We start from the raw sequence: 17,812 nt of genomic DNA on the forward strand, positions 1-17,812 counted from the left end.
AAAAAAAAGAATGAGTTTGAAAGCTTCACAGACCTGAGTTCAAAGCACTAGTTCAAAACATTACCTCGCATATCATTTTCTGGCATTGGCCATGTTACTTAACCTCTCCGTGTTTTTTTTTTCACTTATGAAAATGGGATCAGTATACCTCACCTTGAGGGTAGATGGGGGCTTAAATGAGAACCTTAAAAGAGTGCCTGAACATATATAGAGTAGGTGTTCTGTAAGTGGCTAATTTATTTGTTCTCCACCGAAAAATGTTACAGAGACGTGGTTTTTTTTCCCCTTCAATCTTACCTCAAACTTCTTTGCCCACATTAGTAGTATTTCTACATAGTTTTGTATAAACTTTCAGGAAACCTCACGTGACATTATTTTTAGAATGCATTTGCTTGCAGCCTTATTCCCTCCTCACTCACCTTCATGGCTGTCACCTAACTAAGCACTCAGAAGGGAAATGTGTTTAATCCAGTTGTAAAACTCTAGTAACTGATTTAAATATTCTGGGCTGGAATGCTCTTTACTCAGGGGCCAACTGAGCAGGTAATTTGAGGGTTTCTCCCCTCATAGCTCCAAGTTCAAAGCATTGGGGAATTTCATCATTGAATTTTCATTCCTTGGGTTTGTGTATTTATCCATTTAACAAATATTTATTGAGTTCTTATACTGTGATAGGCAGTGTGCTAGGTACTGGGATCAATGACCATACAGACAAGATGTTATATTCTGATGGGGGAATGGAAAATAACTACGAAACAATTAAATTATAGGATGTCAGTGGCAAGGGCCATGAAGAAAAATAAAACAGTGTAAGGGCATAGGAAGAAGGCCATATAGAAAAATCCATTAAAAGTCTCTGAGGAAAGGAGAGAAAATGAGTGAAAATATCAGTGAGGATGACAGAACATGAGAGACTCCTAACTCTGGGAAACGAACAAGGGGTAGTGGAAGGGGAGGTGGGCAGGGGATGGGGGTGACTGGGTGACGGGCACTGAGAGGGGCACTTGACGGGATGAGCACTGGGTGATATGCTATATGTTGGCAAATTGAGCTCCAATAAAAAAAATAAATTTAAACAAACAAAAAAGGTCTCTGAGGAGTTGCTATTTCAGCAGAGGGAAAGTTTGAGAAGGTATAACTAGAAAAGTACCCAAAACCAGGTCTGGTAGGGACTCATGGGCTGTAGAGAGAGGTTTGCATTCTACTTTTCCCCAGAGGCTTTGAGCAGGGAGGTTAAATGGTTTGACTTATTCTTTTGGGTTTTTTTAAATTGCCATATAGAAATTTGACGTTGTTTTGGTGTAGATTCATGGAAGTACCAACATCACAGTGAGGACACAGAACAGTTTCATCACCCAGAAACTTCCTCCTAATGTCCCTTTGTAGTCACAAACTCCCCGTCTCTGACATTTGGCAACTACAGCTCTACTTTCCATCATGACCATTTTGTCTTTCTGAGGATTGTGTGGTCAGGGGAATCATACCATATATAACCTTCTGAGGCTGCTTCATTCCCTGAGCACAATGCCTTAGAGATTCATCCATGTTGTTGCGGGTGTCAATAGTTTGTTTTTGCTGGCTAAATATTGTGTGGTTGTACCACAGTTTGTCTATTCATTTACCCTTGAAGGACAATTGGGTTGTTTCCAGGTTTGGGCAGTTACGAATAGAGCTGCTATAAACATTTGTGCTCAGGTTTTTGTATGAACACACATTTTTGGATCTCTAGGATAAACACCCAACTGTTGGATCACTGGGACATAACAAAAAATTTGCACTTAATTTGTTAAGAAACTGCCAAACCGTTTCCAGTGTGGCTTTACCATTTTGCATTCCCATCAGCGATGTGTAAAAGCTCCACTTACTCTGCATTCTTTTTTTTTTAATATTTTATTTACTTATTCCTGAGAGATGCAAAGAGAGAGGCAGAGGGAGAAGCAGGGTCCATGCAAGGAGCCTGATATGGGACTCAATCCTGGGACTCTAAGGATCATGCCCTGAGCCAAAGGCAGATGCTCAACCGTTGAGCCACCCAGGTGTCCCGTACTCCGCATTCTTGTCAGCACTTGTCATTGTCAGCATTTTTCATTTTAGCCATTCTAATAGTTTATTATTTCTTTCCATGGTTTTAATTTGTATTTACCTAGTAGCCAATGATATTGAATATCTTTTCACATGTTTATTTGCCATCCTTATATCCTTTTTAGTGAGGTTCTGTTCAAGTCTGTTATCCATTTTTTAAATTGCTGTTGTGTTTCTTACTATTTAGTTTGGAGTATTCTTTATATCTTGTGGATATCAGTGCTTTCTTGAATATGTGTTCTGTAAATTGTTAACTTGTTTTTAAGGAATCATTCTGGATTCTGTGTGGGAGGGCTGCTGTAGTGAGGAGGGGTGGAAGCAGAAGGATCAGTAGCAGATTATTGTAGTAGTCCATGGGGAAAGATGATGGCAATTTGGATTAAAGTCATTTGGATGTAAGAGGTGAGAAGAGGTAAAAATCAAAGAAACTTTTGAAAGTAAAGCCATCTGAACTTGATGATGGGTAGAATGTGAAATGTGAGGGAAAAGAGATGTCAAGAATGGCTATAGTGATGGAGGGGCTGAGAATTTAAATATAACTCAGGTATGGTATCTGCCCTTAAGAAGCTCTCAGACTAGTAAAAGGAGACTTACTGTAAGCAGTTTACAGAATACAACCGAGTGTGCTCAGAGAGATCATGTGAAAAGAACTAGGATATTGCAGGTGATGGAAAATTTACTAAGGGTAATATTTGTGAGGCCAGCTCTCTGGACAGCCACTCTCAGACTTCAGTGTCTGTAAGAATCAGGTGAGAAATTTATTAAAAATGAGCTGGTTAGGCTCCTGCCCCAAAAGTAAGAAGCCTGTGGTTAGCAACACCACAGATCATTCTGTGTAGGGGATTGGTTGACCATTATGAGAAACCTTTGGGGGAACTGGGAGGACTTCAGACAAGTGATGCCAGAGTTTCAATGTTCAGTGGGAATTCTGACTTGAAGGAAGCTGTGGAGAGGGCAGCCAGGCATGGCTTTGTGGGAAGAGAAAGAGTAAAGGCTTGGAAGAATGATAGAGACTGGCTGGATCCTAGAGTAGTATAGTATAGGTGGGGTGATGATGATGACTATTGACCAGAGAGCATGTGTCTGGGAGTTAGTGATGAATCATGGAAATTCCTGTGCTCAATGAGTCTAAAGTGGTTGCCACCACCCAGCAGCTGCCCAGATACTAACAAGAGGCCTGCCATAGTGAAAGGTATCTGGCAGTCCAGTGCTGGGTGTGCAGAGTGACTGTCTTGTGACCAAGTGCCTTTGAGGAGAGAATGAGCCAGCTGGGGGTACTGTGTGTAGAGATTTGCAGAAGGATGCCCTGCCTCTAGGACCACACTGGGTCTTCTTTGAAGCTTACAGACTCTGTATTTCCTGTTCACACATGATCTTGCCAACTTACCAAGGTTGCTGAGCCCCATCTTCCTGTAGCATGACTACTACTCACTGTGCGTCAAGCATAGTTCAAAACGCCTTACACGGATTAACCCATTTAATTCTCCCAACAAGCCTGTGGATGAGATAGAATGGCTATTTCTGTTTTATGATGAACAACTGAGGCACTGAAATATGAATGACTGGCTCTAGGGTGCAGTGCTACAAAGTAGAAGAGCTGGCATTATTAAGCAAGTAGTTTGGACTTCAGAGCCCATGGTTTTAACTGTTATGCCGCATACGCCCTCTGGGGGCATCTGTAGAGGGTGAGAGGCTGGAGAAGCCGGAGTGGCAGCAGTAACACATACGCTGTGCTTACAGTATCCCAGTCCTTGGGCGACATTTGTGGGGTTTTCCCTGCAGGTACTATTTCAGTAATACACTTTTATGTCAGAAGTTTTCTTCTTTGATTTTAGCTTTTGGGTTAAAACTTACTATTTTTATTCTTTCTTGTCTAGTTAATAGCAATATGGTATATCTATTGTGAAATTTGAAAGAGTAACATAAGGTGTTGTAGTATCATGATGCTCCTTAAAATTGTTGTTATATGTGGAACTGTTTGCCCATACACTAAATGGCCCCAGGTTATTATGTTTTAGAGTTCTTTTAAATCTGTCTTTCTCCATAACTTCCTGTGCTTCAAGCAGCTAGTGTGTTTTCCTACAGCAAAATTCTTTCTGATTTATCCCGTCTGTTTGGCTGAAGTCAAGGAAGGCAAGCGACCAAATATATGTGCATTGTTTCCTAAGGAAAAATCAATAGGCTCTGACTAACAGGCTTTTCTCCTTTTTTCTGTAGATTTCAGAGAGAGGTACAATAAACTGATGGGTCTGAGGCCACTCCCACTTTCTTTTCTTCTTTCTTTTCTTTCTTTTTAAGATTTTACTTATTTATTTATTGGGGGGGGGGGGCGGAGAGATTGGTGCTAGGATCATATGAGCCAAAGGCAGACACTTAACTGACTGAGCCACCCAGGTGCCCCTTTCCCATCTTATTTCAAGGTTCTAAACTGCTGCTGTACCAAATTTCTGTAGACTGGGAGTTTAAACAACAGACATGTATTTCTCACAGTTCCAGAGGCTGGGAAGCCCACAAGTCAGGGTATTCAGTGTATTGGGTTCTAGTAAGAGCCTTCTTCCTGGTTCATAGAGGGCCATCTTTTTGCTGTCCTAATATTGTGGAGAGCAGGAAAAGAGGAAGTAAGCTTTCTGAGTGTCTCTTCTTAGAAAGGCAATCATCCAATCCCATCATGAAGGCTCTACCCTCATGACCTGATTATCTCCCAAAGGCCTCATCTCCAAATACCATCATGTTGGGGATTAGAGGGGTTCAACACAGGAATTTGTGGGGGACACAAACATTTACTGCATAGCAGTTGAGTAGTTGAGTTTGCTACACAAGAGAACTCCAGACAGTGCAGAAGGAGTGTAGTGTGATCTAGGAGAGTTTTAAAGTTCTCTTAGCAGAGAGAGAGCTGGAGTTCTAGGGAGGCTTCTGAACCTAGAGCTGAGTTTTGAAAGATGAATGGAGTACACTGATCCCATGGGGTGGGGTGGGGCTTAGAGAAGAATAAAATCGGATGCCATTCCAAGAGGCAGGAACAGCATGTACAAGAACACATGGCAAGTGAGCAGATATGTGTTAGTGAATGTAATGGTGCCACATGAGGCTGGAGACAAAGCTGGCACAGATCAGAAAGGGCCTCAGTGCTGCATGGAAGGGCTTGGGCTGACATCAAGGAGCAGCTGCTTTGTTTAAGTAGGATAGTGACCTGGGCAGGTTTTTGTTTTTAAAAAATGTCTCTGACAGTCTATCCTGTGGAAATGCATTTGGAGGAGACCTAAATATATGCAGGGAAACCACACTTCTGCAGTGGTCTATGCAAGAGATTACATGTCCGAGCTAGAAGTTGAGAGAAATGAAGTGACTGTCAAAGCTTCCCTTTTATTGAGCCCCACACCCAGAATAATCTCCTCTGTTATGGGGCTGTCTGAAAGTAAATTTGATATGGTCTCTGTCCTCAAAAAGCTTATAATACAGAAACATCTAAGAAACCATTGGCAGTGCTGAAGATGGATTCACCAAGTTTCTTTGATTCACGAATGTCTTTTGAATGTTTTCTATGTACCAACCCTTTCTGGTTGGTGCTCGAGATGTGGCAGTTAAAAAAAATCAACAAAATTCCTGTCCTTATGGGGATCACATTCAAGTTGTAGGGAGCACAGAAAGGAAACATGACAAAGGTAAGATACATGTTATGTGACAGTGGGTATTACAGACAAAAGAGGGAAGGGGGAGAGGGGTGTTGGAGAAGGGGCTGCAATTTTTTAAAAGGTAACATTTGAATAAAGAGCTAAAGGGGGAAAGGGAATGGTATCTTAAATATACAAATATAGAGACTAAAATACCTTTCTGGAGTGTAACAACTTTGAACATGAGCTTTGGGGAAAGGCAGACTTTAATTTGAATCCTGGCTCCATGCCATGCTGGCTGGGTGACCTAAGACGTGTTATTTTCACCTCCTTGAATGTGGATTTCCTTATCCCTAAAGTAGAGATTGATGACATTCATCTCCCAGGATTGCTGTCAGGATGGAAAGAGATACTTCTTGCTTAGTGCTGAGCCTGGTGCATCGAAAGTGCTCATTGTGTGGTACATACTCAATGTTAGAGATGATTCTGGTAGAGCATCACCAAGGAAAAGGGCCCTGGGAGGTACACCAGGGGGTCTGAAACAGGATTTCCTGACTAGGGCTCTCAGCTCTGCTGTTGCAGAACTGAGCCATGGGCCCTGGGGGCAGAGAGGCAAAAGTTCCAGAACAGCCTTTTCAGTAAAGAGTACAGGAGAGCCTGGAGACCCAGTGTCCTGCTATGTTGTGTGGTCCTTCAAAGTCTCTGCATCTTGGGAAGGATTCTGTCCTGAGGCAGGTCCCAATTCCCTGGGAAAGGATGTGAGAAAAGCTTTATGTGCTTTAAAGAAATAATGGAGGTGAAAATTGGTGGTTGTGAAGGCGAGTCTGGCTTTTGTTCAGCAGTTTTACTGGTGAGCACAACAGAAATGGTTGTTTTCTGCGGGGGCTAGAGGAGGCAGCTGCCAAAAAAGCCCTTCCTTGCCTGCGAGTGACAGAGGAGAGGGCTGCTCTCTGGAAGGAGTCGGCAGCAGCTGCTGGGGAATCTGGGTGGAAATCTAGGATATGAAAGCTCTGCTTCCCGTGGGCGCTTCCCTCTGCCTGTCACATGTCATCAACCATTGGTATCATGGTGCCTGCCTGAGGGGGCATTACTGCCTCTTGGCTAAGGCTAGCCATTTCCCAAGACTGCTTTAGGGGGAGGGTCTGGCAGCAGCAAGCCACTGCAGAGCAGGGGAGTGAGTAAGAGTACAGCATTGGTTGGGATTCCTCTAATCTAGTCCTTTTTCCTTTTTCTCATTGTCCAAGTCTTCTGTTTTCTTTTCATCTATTCTGTTTCATTATTTTATTTATCTACCCCTCATTCTTTTTCTTCTTTTTCCTTCCATCCTCATGTTCTTCTTAGATTTTTCTTTTTACCCCCCCTTTGTTCCTCCTTTTCATCTATTCATTTGTTAATTCATTATTAATCCATCAAGCATGTTCTCTGCACAGTGCTAGCCCGGGGCACTTATAACACCTTTCCTGCACTCAGGAACTCGGCTGCTGCAGTAAGGGGGAGGAGGGGAAATAAACAGGCAAAGCCTGCAGTGAAGGACCTAGACCCTAGAGTCAGACAGACCTGGTTGGAATTTGCCACTTATGTGTTATGTTGGGCAAGTTACTGAACCTTTCTGAGCCTCACATGCTACAGCTCTCAATCAGAGTACTAGACCCTTCTTCCTAGGATTGCTGGGAGTGCAGGAGGGAGTGCAGGTAATGTGCTTAGCAGAGTATGAGGCATGGAGCAAGAATTCAGGCAATGTTATTATTAATATATTCTGGCAAATATTATTAGGCATCAAGATAAAGGAAGGGAGAGAGAGGAAACCACTTTTCTGTGTCTGGTTCTTGCCCCTGAAAGTAAGCATCAAAGATATGCAACAGAGTTCCTCAGTCCTCATTTTATAGATAAGCAAAGAAGCCTATGAGTAGAGAGGTGACCTGCCTTGGGGATGCCTAGGGATACAGTAGAGTCCGCCATCTGGGTCGAATCTTCATACCACACAGAATCCTGGTGGCAGCTGTGCAAGTTACTCTACCTTTTGGGCCTCAGTTTCCTCTGTATGTAAAGTGGATGATAACAAAGGATTACTATTAGGACTAATTGGTTTAATATATGACCAGGGCTTAAAAAAGGACCTAGCACCTAGGAAATAGTATAAAAATATTAGCTGCTATTACTATTGTTATTAGTATTACTGTCATCATTTTCACTATAGTCAGGGTCACACAGAAGGCCAGTGGTAGTGGTCACCACTCACCTCCTTTAGTGGACATATGTATGCTAGCCTTGCCCACACCAGCCCCTTTGTGCGAGCAGTGAGGCTGCCAGCTTTCCTAGCCTGCAAGAGGGAGTTATGTCCCCATAATTGCAGCTGAGCCCGCATAATTGAGCTGTTCCCAGAACCTTCTGAACCAGTGCCTGGATTCAGGCTCTCTGAGGTGAAGGGCACTGCAGAGTCTGTCACAATGCTGCCCAGTAGGTGTCAGGTTACAGGGAGTACCCCACTGAGGTTTAGCACCAGGAGAGTTAGGGGAGAGTAGGCCAGCAAGCCAGGGCTGTGCAGTCGTTGAAGGGCTGCATCTGGAGACAGACTAGACTGATGTAGAGGCAAGATTGAATTTTGCCACTAACCTGGTACATGGTGGTCTGCAGTTCACTTCACCCCCTTCAACCTTAGTTTCTCATCTGTAAAGTGGGTTAATGGTACTATTTGCTTCACAGGGTTCTGTGAGGATTAGTGAGATGATGCTTGTAATGAGCTCAGTGCTAGGAAGCAAGTGGGTCACATGGTGGCTATTACTTTCTGCTATTTAATAGAAGAGTGCTCCCTGTCTGGAGAGGGTGAAGTGAATGACTGGGAACTAAGCATTGATATACAGAGAATCTTATATTTTAATTGTGGTAATTTGGAGTCAGGAAAAAAACACGAGCTAAAGACTTAGGAGACCTATGTTCTGGGCCTGGGCTGGCCTCTACTTCATTGAGTGATCCTAGATAACTCTCTTCCTTGTGTGTGTAGTCTCCCCATCAGGTAACAAGGTCATGGGAGCGGGGCTGCCACACTGCGCAGTTCTGTGTCTTTCACAGGGGCCCTCTCCAGGTCCAGACCCTCCAGGTAACTGTCTCTGCCAGAGCACAGCCCATGCCCCCCGGAATCCCAGAGTTCTTTACCAGATGCTTCCTCAGTGTGCAGTGTGTCAGTCCTGCATCCAAGTGCTGTGCACGGTGCCAGGATGAGAATGAAGTGGGCAGGGTCATGGGGGAGTCTGGCAGGAAGTGAACCCACTCTCAATATAAGGAAAATGCTGCAGGATAAGGGAAGAAGATACACAGTGGGCCCCCCTTATCCGCGGTTTCACTTCCCGCAGGTTCAGCTACCTGTGGTCAACCTCTGTCTGGAAGCAGATGGTCTCCTGTGGTAGCGTCAGAAGGTCATAGCAGCCTCTATGCTGTGTCACCATACCTACATCATCCGCTTCACTTCTTCTCATCACGTAGGCATTTTATCATCTCACATCGTCATAAGAAGGGTGAGTACAGGACAACAAGCTATTTTGAGGAAGAGACCGTGTTCATATAGCTATTATTACAGTGTATGGTAATAATTGTTCTATTTTATTATTAGCTATTGTTGTCAATCCCTTACAGTACCTAATACATAAATTAAACTTTATCATAGGAAGAAAACATAGCATAGAGAGTATTTGATACCATTGGTGGTTTCAGGCACCCACAGGGTGTGTAGGAACATACCTTCTGTGAATAAAGGGGGCCTACTGTAGTTGGTGAAGGGCACTAGGGTCAGTATTAAATGGAATGGTCAGGAAAGGACGCTGAGGAAGTGACATCCTGAATGACAAGGAGGCGGCAAGGGGAAGACAGAAGAAAATTCTGGGCAGAGGGAAGAGCAAGTGCCGAGACCTGAGGGTATTGGGGCAGGGATGCTAGAGAGTGAAGTCAGCTTGTTTGAGAAATAGAAGGGCCAGTTTGGATATAGAAAATGAGCTAAGGGAAGGGAGTCCAGATGATGTGTCTTTTCCTCCCCCCGAGGCCGTGAAAGAAGCTTGAGTGCTATCCAGACCACAGTGGGGACCGCTGAGGGGTGGGAGTCACGGCAGGGAAGCAGGTGCCAGGGCAGGAAGGGCAGAGGGGAGCTTCCTTGTTGGTCCAGGTGAGGATGACGATGGCTTGGACCCTAGTGGTAGCTGTGGAGTTGGAAGAAGTAGATGCACTCAGAGGCTGTATTGGGGAGGAGAGTTGATGGCCTGTGGAGGGTGGCTGGAGAGGGGAGAATTATGGGATCTTCCCACATTTCTGTCTTAAACAACCAAGTGTGGTATTTACTGAGATGGGAAGATGAAGAGAGGGCAGTTTGGGGTGGGGAGATGGCAGAAAATGGAGTTCTGTTTGGGATCTGATAAATTTAAGATGTTTCATAGCATGCTTTTGCTGCTCTCCAGAGTAAACTTGCTAAATTACTCATTAGGATGGCACCTGCCTGCCAGAAGCACCGCCAGGCTGGCCATCTGCCCTGCCAAGCTTAGACAGGAGGCTGCGGACACCTGAAGGTGATAGGATTGGATGTACAGTAATCAGCCTGGTCTCCACGGGCTGTGCTCTTCCCCTGTCTCTCTTTTTCTACTTCTGTCTCTCTCTGTCTCCCTGTCTCTCTCTTGCTCTCTTTCTGTCCCTCTCTATGCCCTTCTCTGTCTCTGTGTCTCCCTGTCTCTGTGTGTGTGTGTCTTTCTGTGTGTCTCTCTGTCTCTCTTTTACCTGTTAATAGCTTCGTTCAGATGTTCCAGATAAAGTTGGCGTTTCCTTTCATTTCAGTCCTTCTTCCTTTCTCCAAGTGAGCCTCTCACTCTCAGAGTGAGCCTCTCCTGTATCTCTAGGAAGAAGGTTATTTATTTGGCTCTGTGTGTTTTCTGATCTGGCACAAGGAAACACCGTGTCTGGTTCCTGGATTGTAGTAATGCTGGCATCCTTCTTGACTCTGGGCTCCCAGCTGTGCCTACTACTATCTCTAACTCAGTGATTCTGTAGCCAGACATGGTCCCTCCCCTCAAACCACAGGGACAAGTGTGCACAGGGCTTTGCAGGGACACAAAGCAGCTCTCTTAGTCTTAGTTGGTTGGTGAGAGTAGTCATGGAAGCCTCCCTAAGGGAGAAGGGAATGAGCTGCATCAGAAGTAACCAGCTGAAGAACATAGAGTGAAGGGAAGGTCATGCCAGGCAGAGGGAACAGAGATGTAAAATCATTGCATGGGGGCCAGGGCGTAGGTGACCAGAACTCTGAGCAGCTCTATACACTAAGCTATGTTTATGGAATCCTAGAAGCCAGATTGCAGATTCAAGGAGGCCCAAGGTACCGTGACATGAGAGAAAATCAATAGGCCCATGCCCTGGGTTTGAATCCTATTACCATCGAGGGGCAGTGCTGCCTAGTGATTAGGATCATGCTCACAGGAGCCTGGTTGCCTGGGTTTGAATAGAAACTCTGCCTCTTAGCAGTGTAACTTTGGGTCTCATTGTCCACTTTTGTAAAGTGTAGGTGATAATAGCACACCTGCCTCATAAGACTAGAGGAAGCATGAGTTAATATGTGTCTGGTGCTTAGAACAATGCCTGACAGAACTGTGATGATTATTTACAAATTGAGTGACCACATAAATTACTTATCATTTTTGGTCCTCAGTTTCTTCCTCTGTAAAGTGAGGGTAATGGCACTTCCTGAGCAGGATTCATATATATTTATATCCTGGAAACAATAGCACTGTGTTTGGCACTTCATAGCTGCTCAGTAAATGATAGCAGTAAGTTTTACGTTACAAGCCCTATAGAAGGGAGTTCTGCATGGACTAAGAAATAGTATCAACTTCCAAGTCCCTTTCAAATTCAAAATTAGGAGCAGCCAGGTGGCTCAGCGATTTAGTGCCGCCTTCCTCCCAGGGCGTGATCCTGGAGAGCCAGGACTGAGTCCCACATCAGGCTCCCTGCATAGAGCCCGCTTCTCCCTCAGCCTGTGTCTCTGCCTCTCTCGGTCTCTGTCTCATGAATAAATAAATAAAATCTTTAAAAAAAATTCAAAATTAGTTCCTGAAAAAGCAGCTCTGATTTAATGGAGAAACGGAAGATAAAGAATTAGGAAGAAAGAAAAGAAGGAAAGGAAGGAAGAAGAGAGGGACGCCTGGGTGGCTCAGTGGTTAAGCACCTGCCTTTGGCTCAGGGCATGATCCTGGAGTCCCAAGATCGAGTCCCACATCAGACTCCCTGCATGGAGCCTGCTTCTCCTGCTGCCTATGTCTGTGCCTCTCTCTCTGTGTGTCTCTCATGGATAAATAAATAAAAATCTAAGGAAAAAAAAAAAAAGGAAGGGAGAAGAGATGGAGGGGGGAAGGGGGAAGGAAAGAAAGCCTCCTTGGAAACACTCTTTGTAAATGGGACAAAGACAAAAAAGACGGAGTTGATGCCACCCAACTTATATTTTCTGAGCAATCCCATATGCAAGATGAAGTACTGGCAGCTCTGCTGAGGGTATCATCAAGGGTCCCCCACTGTATTCTGCTGTTCCCAGCCATACTATGCACCCCACTGGCATACCCAAAACCTCAAAACCTCCTGACTTCATACAGAGATAATCCAAATGTGTTTCCTGGCCTGTTGCTGCAGAGGGAGGTGTGGGCAAGAGGCCCTTCAGGCAGGTGCTGCTCCAAGGGCACAGGCATTGGAGAACAGAGACCCACAGTGATTGTGCAGAGACTTGGATATTCCCTTGAATACTATTTTCCCCATTGTATACAATAGCCAGGTTTTCTCAACAAGATCAGGACAATAGGGGCTTTCTGAGTTTTCACTGGCAGGGATTGAGGGAGCAGAACATTCTCCCTGCAGAGAATGCAGAGCCTGGAAGTGGCTAGCCCTTGAGTTTCCAACCAGGTAGATGGGCATGGCAGCCATAGCACTAGGAGTTACAATGCTCTCCCAGGAGTTAGGAAGTAGATCCTCCTGGGGGAATGCTTGGGGACCAATCCTTGAAAGAGGGCTCTGGGACCCCAGTCATAGATTCAAGGCAGAGATTGGATACCACAGTCTTGTTGGATCACTGGGGGCTGTTGAAGTAGAAACCCCAAATGACCACAGAAAAGAAAACCTAAGCAAGGTCAGCCCTTGGGCCACTCAGATATCTAATGTTAGGGGTAATAGGCAGTGGTATTTTGACCTCAGGATTATACAGGAGCCTGGGGTGCACATGGACAAGCTCTCTGTGTGACTGCAGGAAAGGTGATCTGGGGACCCGAGAAGTCCCAGCCTTTGTAGTTGGTTTTAGAAAAGTGAGTTAAACCTAACCCCTTTCAAACAGGGCCACAGGGAGCATTGATTAGAATTTTCTCAGGAAATAGAGAAAGAATCAATCAATTAATTCTATTATCTACTGAGGTTGTACAAGGTGCTATGGATACAGAGCTGGAGTACAGACCCTGCCTTCAGTGATCCCGAAATCTAAGCCAGTCATTGCTGTATTAGGAGCCAATACATGACACACAATCACAAACTTGATGGTATAGATTGATAAGCATTTGTTTTATTCATGCTTCTTCAAGTTGACTGGGAGCTGACGCATCTTGGTGGGGCTCATCTGGATGACTCTAAGGTACTGCTTGGGTCTAAGTCTTCTTCAGGTGTCTCTGTTCCTCATCAGATCCACGGGACATGTTCTCATGGCACTGGCAGAGGTACAAGAGGGCAAGTGGAAACATGTGATGTCTCTTAGGTCTGTGGCTCAGAACTGGTGTACTATCACATCAGCCAAAATTAGTCACATGGCTGAGCCCAAAGTCAGTGGGCAAAGGAGTCACTCAGCTTCAAGTGGAAACAACTGCAAAATCACTTGACAAACTGTAGATTCTGGGAGAAGTATAGAATTGTAACGAATAATTCAAACTATCAAATTGCCCACCCCAACGTAGGTGTGTTCATCTATGTACAAATCATGAATATTTTACACATATACTGTAACCACAAAATGTACACACAAAAAAGAATTTAGATTGAAAATTTGGAAATAAAAGTTCAAACAATTTTTTACGTACACTGCAGTGCATCATTTTGAAAAGCCTTAGGGGATGCACTTCCCATTTTGGATGTTCTGATCCAGAGAAGTATTTCTCAAAATGTGGTATATACAACAACTGCAGCAAATCATTTGACGAGCTTGTTAAATGCTTATTCTGGGCTACTTTTCCAACCTACAAAATCAGAGCCTCTGAGGGTGAAGCCTAGAATTTGTATTGCTAGGAGCTCCAGGTGATATGGGTATATCACTGAGACTTGTGAACCAACAAAGCAATCAGCCTCTGGTGGAAAGAAATTGAAAAGTGGTTTCCAAGAACATTGGAATACCCCCCTTACCCATTCTGGAGTGTGCTAGGGGTGGTCAGGAAGGCCGTCCTGATTGAGTGGTGCAGGAGGTGAGTACTGAAGGAAGGGGGGATTTAACCATGATGTGTGGAGAAGGCTGAGCCGGGCAGAGGTCTCTGCATGTGGAAGAGCTGTCCTTGAGAAAGGACCTGCCATGTTCAGGGAGCCCTATGGTTAGAACATGTGGAGCAGAGGATAAGGAAGGCATCCTGAAGAGTGAGTTAACAGATAAATAAGGCTGAGCCAGAGAAATAAAAGGACAATGGATTGGGGGCAGAAGTGGTCTGATCCAAGCTGGAGGTGAGAGGGCTGGAGTTTCCATGCCTGAATGTGAATAAGATAAGGATCTTGGAGGCCATGGGCAACCACAGAAGAATTTTCTGCGGGAAGTGACATGATTATATGTAGGCAAGGGATTGGAAGTGGAAGCAGGTATGCAAGCTGTCACACTTGTACCCCAGAGAGATGAGGGTGCCCTGGCACTGCAGGGAGGACAGAGATGAGATTGGATGCCAGAGTTGTTTAGAGAGAATCTGTTGAGCACTAGAGAAGCACCAAAGGAGAACTGGGGAGGTATCTTTGAGTGTTGAGCTTGACGGCGTGAATATGAAGTGGTGATGGAAGCAGAGCTGTTCACCCTGAGAAGCGGGGTTTGCCCAAAAGGGTCCACATTCTAGATGATCACCAAAGTGGGTACCTCTCTGGCCCCAGTTTAGAGTGAAAATCCCTGGAAATAATATTATGAAACACACCCCCAAACTACATATTGTTTATTTTGTAATAAGGTAACATTGCTAAAAATCACCTTTATTTATTTTAAGGGCCTATGACGGGCAGCAATCACAGAGGCAGCCCAAGATGGCCATTTAGTTCCAGACCTCAGGTGATCAGGAGCCTTTGTTTAGATTTTTAGCATGACCTTCAGATAAAGGTCTAGATCAATCAGAGGCAAGCCAGTGTGATTGTCAGGTAACATTAAGCTTGTGTCTCAATCCTGCCTTGTGCTGCCTGGAAAGCTTTATAAATTCTGCCTGTAAATAAATCCTGTGGTTATTTTGTGGGTAACAGTTATATATAGTTGCTTTATAATTGTAGGTTAAAAACTTGAAGCTATTTGATGTAAATGCTCATGTACATGAGTATTTTTTTGTGACCCTGTTTTGACATTTCTCCATTTGAATATAGTTTGAATTGAGGTGGGTGATCTCAAATAAATGGAAGACTCTCACTTCTCTCGATCCCTGGGAGACTCTCTTCCATATAATTTCCTGACATCTGGAGGTGCTCTCCAACAAGGGGAGGGAATTATTGATACAGAAGCCTCTCTCACCCACAAATCCTAGCTTTAAAGCCTGAATCCTTGGCTGGGGACCCACAGTGTCCCACCTGTGGGAACAAGAGTGTTGCCACTCACAGGAGGTAAAGGCCTGTGTGAGTGGATTTGAACTCATCAAAGACAGTGGATACTTTCATGTAGATGTGGCTCAAACAGAGCTCTGCAGATGAAAGACCCCACAGGTCTGTCTGTAGGTGGAGATGGAGCTGCTCCCTTGGCAAAGATGCAGGTTTGACCTTTTTTCAGGAAGTTAAGTATCTCTTAGCTTTGCAACTTGAGTGGTACAGCCTCTGGATTCTCCGGCTCACCCTAGACTCCCACACCGCCAGTGCTCATCAGTATATTGATGAAGCTGAGCCCATGTTGTCTCCATGAATTTTTAAACTTTCTGCTCCTGCAGAAAGGGTTTTAGCAGCTGTTAATTACGCAAATGCTAGTTCCTAATGGGGAAGGAGGAAGAAAAATCTGTCAGCATTCACTGAACAGAAGCTGGAGAGAGAATTTATCATCTTGGTGTGTTTACATGAGGGAAGAGCTCACCAAAAATTAAATCAGATATTCCTTTGCATTATTCCAGCTTAGGCTTATGTGTCAGATGTTCTGATAGTTACTTTCCTTGTATATAATTGTATTTTTAGTCCTCACAAACAAAGGTGAGTGTGGTTTAATTTCATTCATGTTATTTTAAACAAATTCACTCAACAAATATTTATTGATCCCCTACTACATTTTTCTAAATGCTTGGGATATAGCAGTGAACAAATCAGACAATAATCTCTGTTCTTAGGGCACTTTCTATCAGAGGGAGCAGAGAATCAACAATAAGCAAAATAAGTATATAGCTTTTTTTTTTTTTAAGATTTATTTATTTGAGAGAGAGAGCAAGCACGCAGAGGTGGAGAGGGACAGAGGGAGAGAGAATCTCAAGCAGACTCCCCGCTAGGTAAGGAGCCTGCACTGGGCTCAGTCTCACAACCACGAGATCATGACCTGAGCCCCAATCAAGAGCAGGACACTTAACTGACTGAGCTGGTGCCCCCCAAAGTATATAGTTTTATGGAAGGCAATGCATGCTATGGAAAAAAGAACAAGTGGAATGGGGAAGGAGAGAACCAAAGTACCAGACGGTTTAACATTGGGTGGTTAGGAGGAGGCCTCACTGAGAAGGTGACATTTGAGCAAAGATCTGAATGACATGAGGGGGTAAGCCATGCAGGTTTCTGTAGCAAGAGTGTTCCAGGTGAAGGAACAGCCAGGGCAAAGGCAGCTGGTGAGCAGGAAGTTCAATTGTTGGAATTCATCTTCCTTTATTTTCTAAGTTATATGCCAGGCCTCAAATGTTCTTTAGCTAATGTCCCATTGTAAGAGATCCAGGTAATAGCCCCTGAAATATTATGCAATTGACATTTGCAGAGCACTTTAAAGATTAAAAAGCAATTCCATGTGGGTCGATGGAAATATTCTGTACCCTGGTTGTGGTGGTGGTTACATAAATGAGTTAAAATTCATAGAACTCTACACCCAAAAAGTCTATTTTACTCTATGTTAGCTTATAAAATAAATATTTTGAAAAGCAACTTAATACACTTTATTTTGTCTGCTCAGAGACCTGTGAAGTAGGAAGGATAAGGATTAGTATCCCTGCTTTGCAGATCAAGAACCTGTGGCCTGGATATTACTTAGTTGCAAGAGGCAGAGTTGGGTCTCAAAGTCAGATCCTTTCCAAAGCCAGTTCTTATGTAAATACTGCAGTCTCTGCCACTTTGTCTCCCACACTAGTGCTGACCATACTGTTTAGACCTTCAGGCAATGGGACATGCACAATGTTAAAAAACAATCAGAATAATAACAGCAGCTAACACAGATTGCTCATCATATGCCAGCATTATTCTAGATGTATGTAAAGTCACTTAATGCTCACAAGCATCCTGTAAGGTAGATACTATTAGACTATCCCCACCTTACAGGTGAGAAAACTGAGGCACAGAGAGGTTAAGAAGTTTACCTGAGGCCATGTAGGTACTAGATTGCAGAACTGAGATTAGAACACAGGTCCTGTGGCTCCAGGGTCTGTGAGCATAACCTTCAGGCTTGCTCCCTCTGTCCTGCAATGTCCAGCCCCAGAATGGTGAGGCAACGATAGTCTTTAGCCTGATCTTGGTAGAGGTCTTGCACTTAAGAACACCCCCTTTTTTTATCAGAAAGGCATTATATTCTTTTTAGTTTAAGGTTCACGACAAATTAAGGGGAAAGTAGAGATTTCCCATGTATCACCTAACTCACACACAAGTGTAGACTTTCCCACTATCAACTTCCCCACCTGAGGGTACATTTGTTACAATTGTTGAATGTACACTGACACATCATAATCACCCAAAGTCTG

The 17,812-nt window shown here is 44.2% G+C and overlaps 1 protein-coding gene and 1 long non-coding RNA gene across 7 annotated transcripts in view; one reads left to right on the top strand and one right to left on the bottom strand.

Moving 5' to 3' along the window:
- Positions 1–17,812, top strand: part of SYN3 (synapsin III) — a 453,900-nt gene that overhangs the window by 9,739 nt on the left and 426,349 nt on the right. The window contains exon 2 of one of the 3 annotated variants that reach the window (XM_038550748.1): positions 9,044–9,205. The exons of the other annotated variants lie outside the window; for them this stretch is intronic. The gene's annotated coding sequence lies outside the window, so the exon portion shown is untranslated. The remainder of the gene's footprint in view (positions 1–9,043; positions 9,206–17,812) is intronic. 3 annotated transcript variants of the gene reach the window in all.
- LOC102154248 overlaps positions 13,263–17,812 on the bottom strand; it is a 65,667-nt gene continuing 61,117 nt past the window's right edge. For all 4 annotated transcript variants that reach the window (XR_005365658.1, XR_005365655.1, XR_005365656.1 and 1 more), the window contains one exon: positions 13,263–13,399. This is a non-coding gene — a long non-coding RNA (uncharacterized LOC102154248). The remainder of the gene's footprint in view (positions 13,400–17,812) is intronic.

Source organism: Canis lupus, chromosome 10 (genome assembly GCF_011100685.1).
Source record: "Canis lupus familiaris isolate Mischka breed German Shepherd chromosome 10, alternate assembly UU_Cfam_GSD_1.0, whole genome shotgun sequence".
Lineage (NCBI taxonomy): Eukaryota > Metazoa > Chordata > Mammalia > Carnivora > Canidae > Canis > Canis lupus.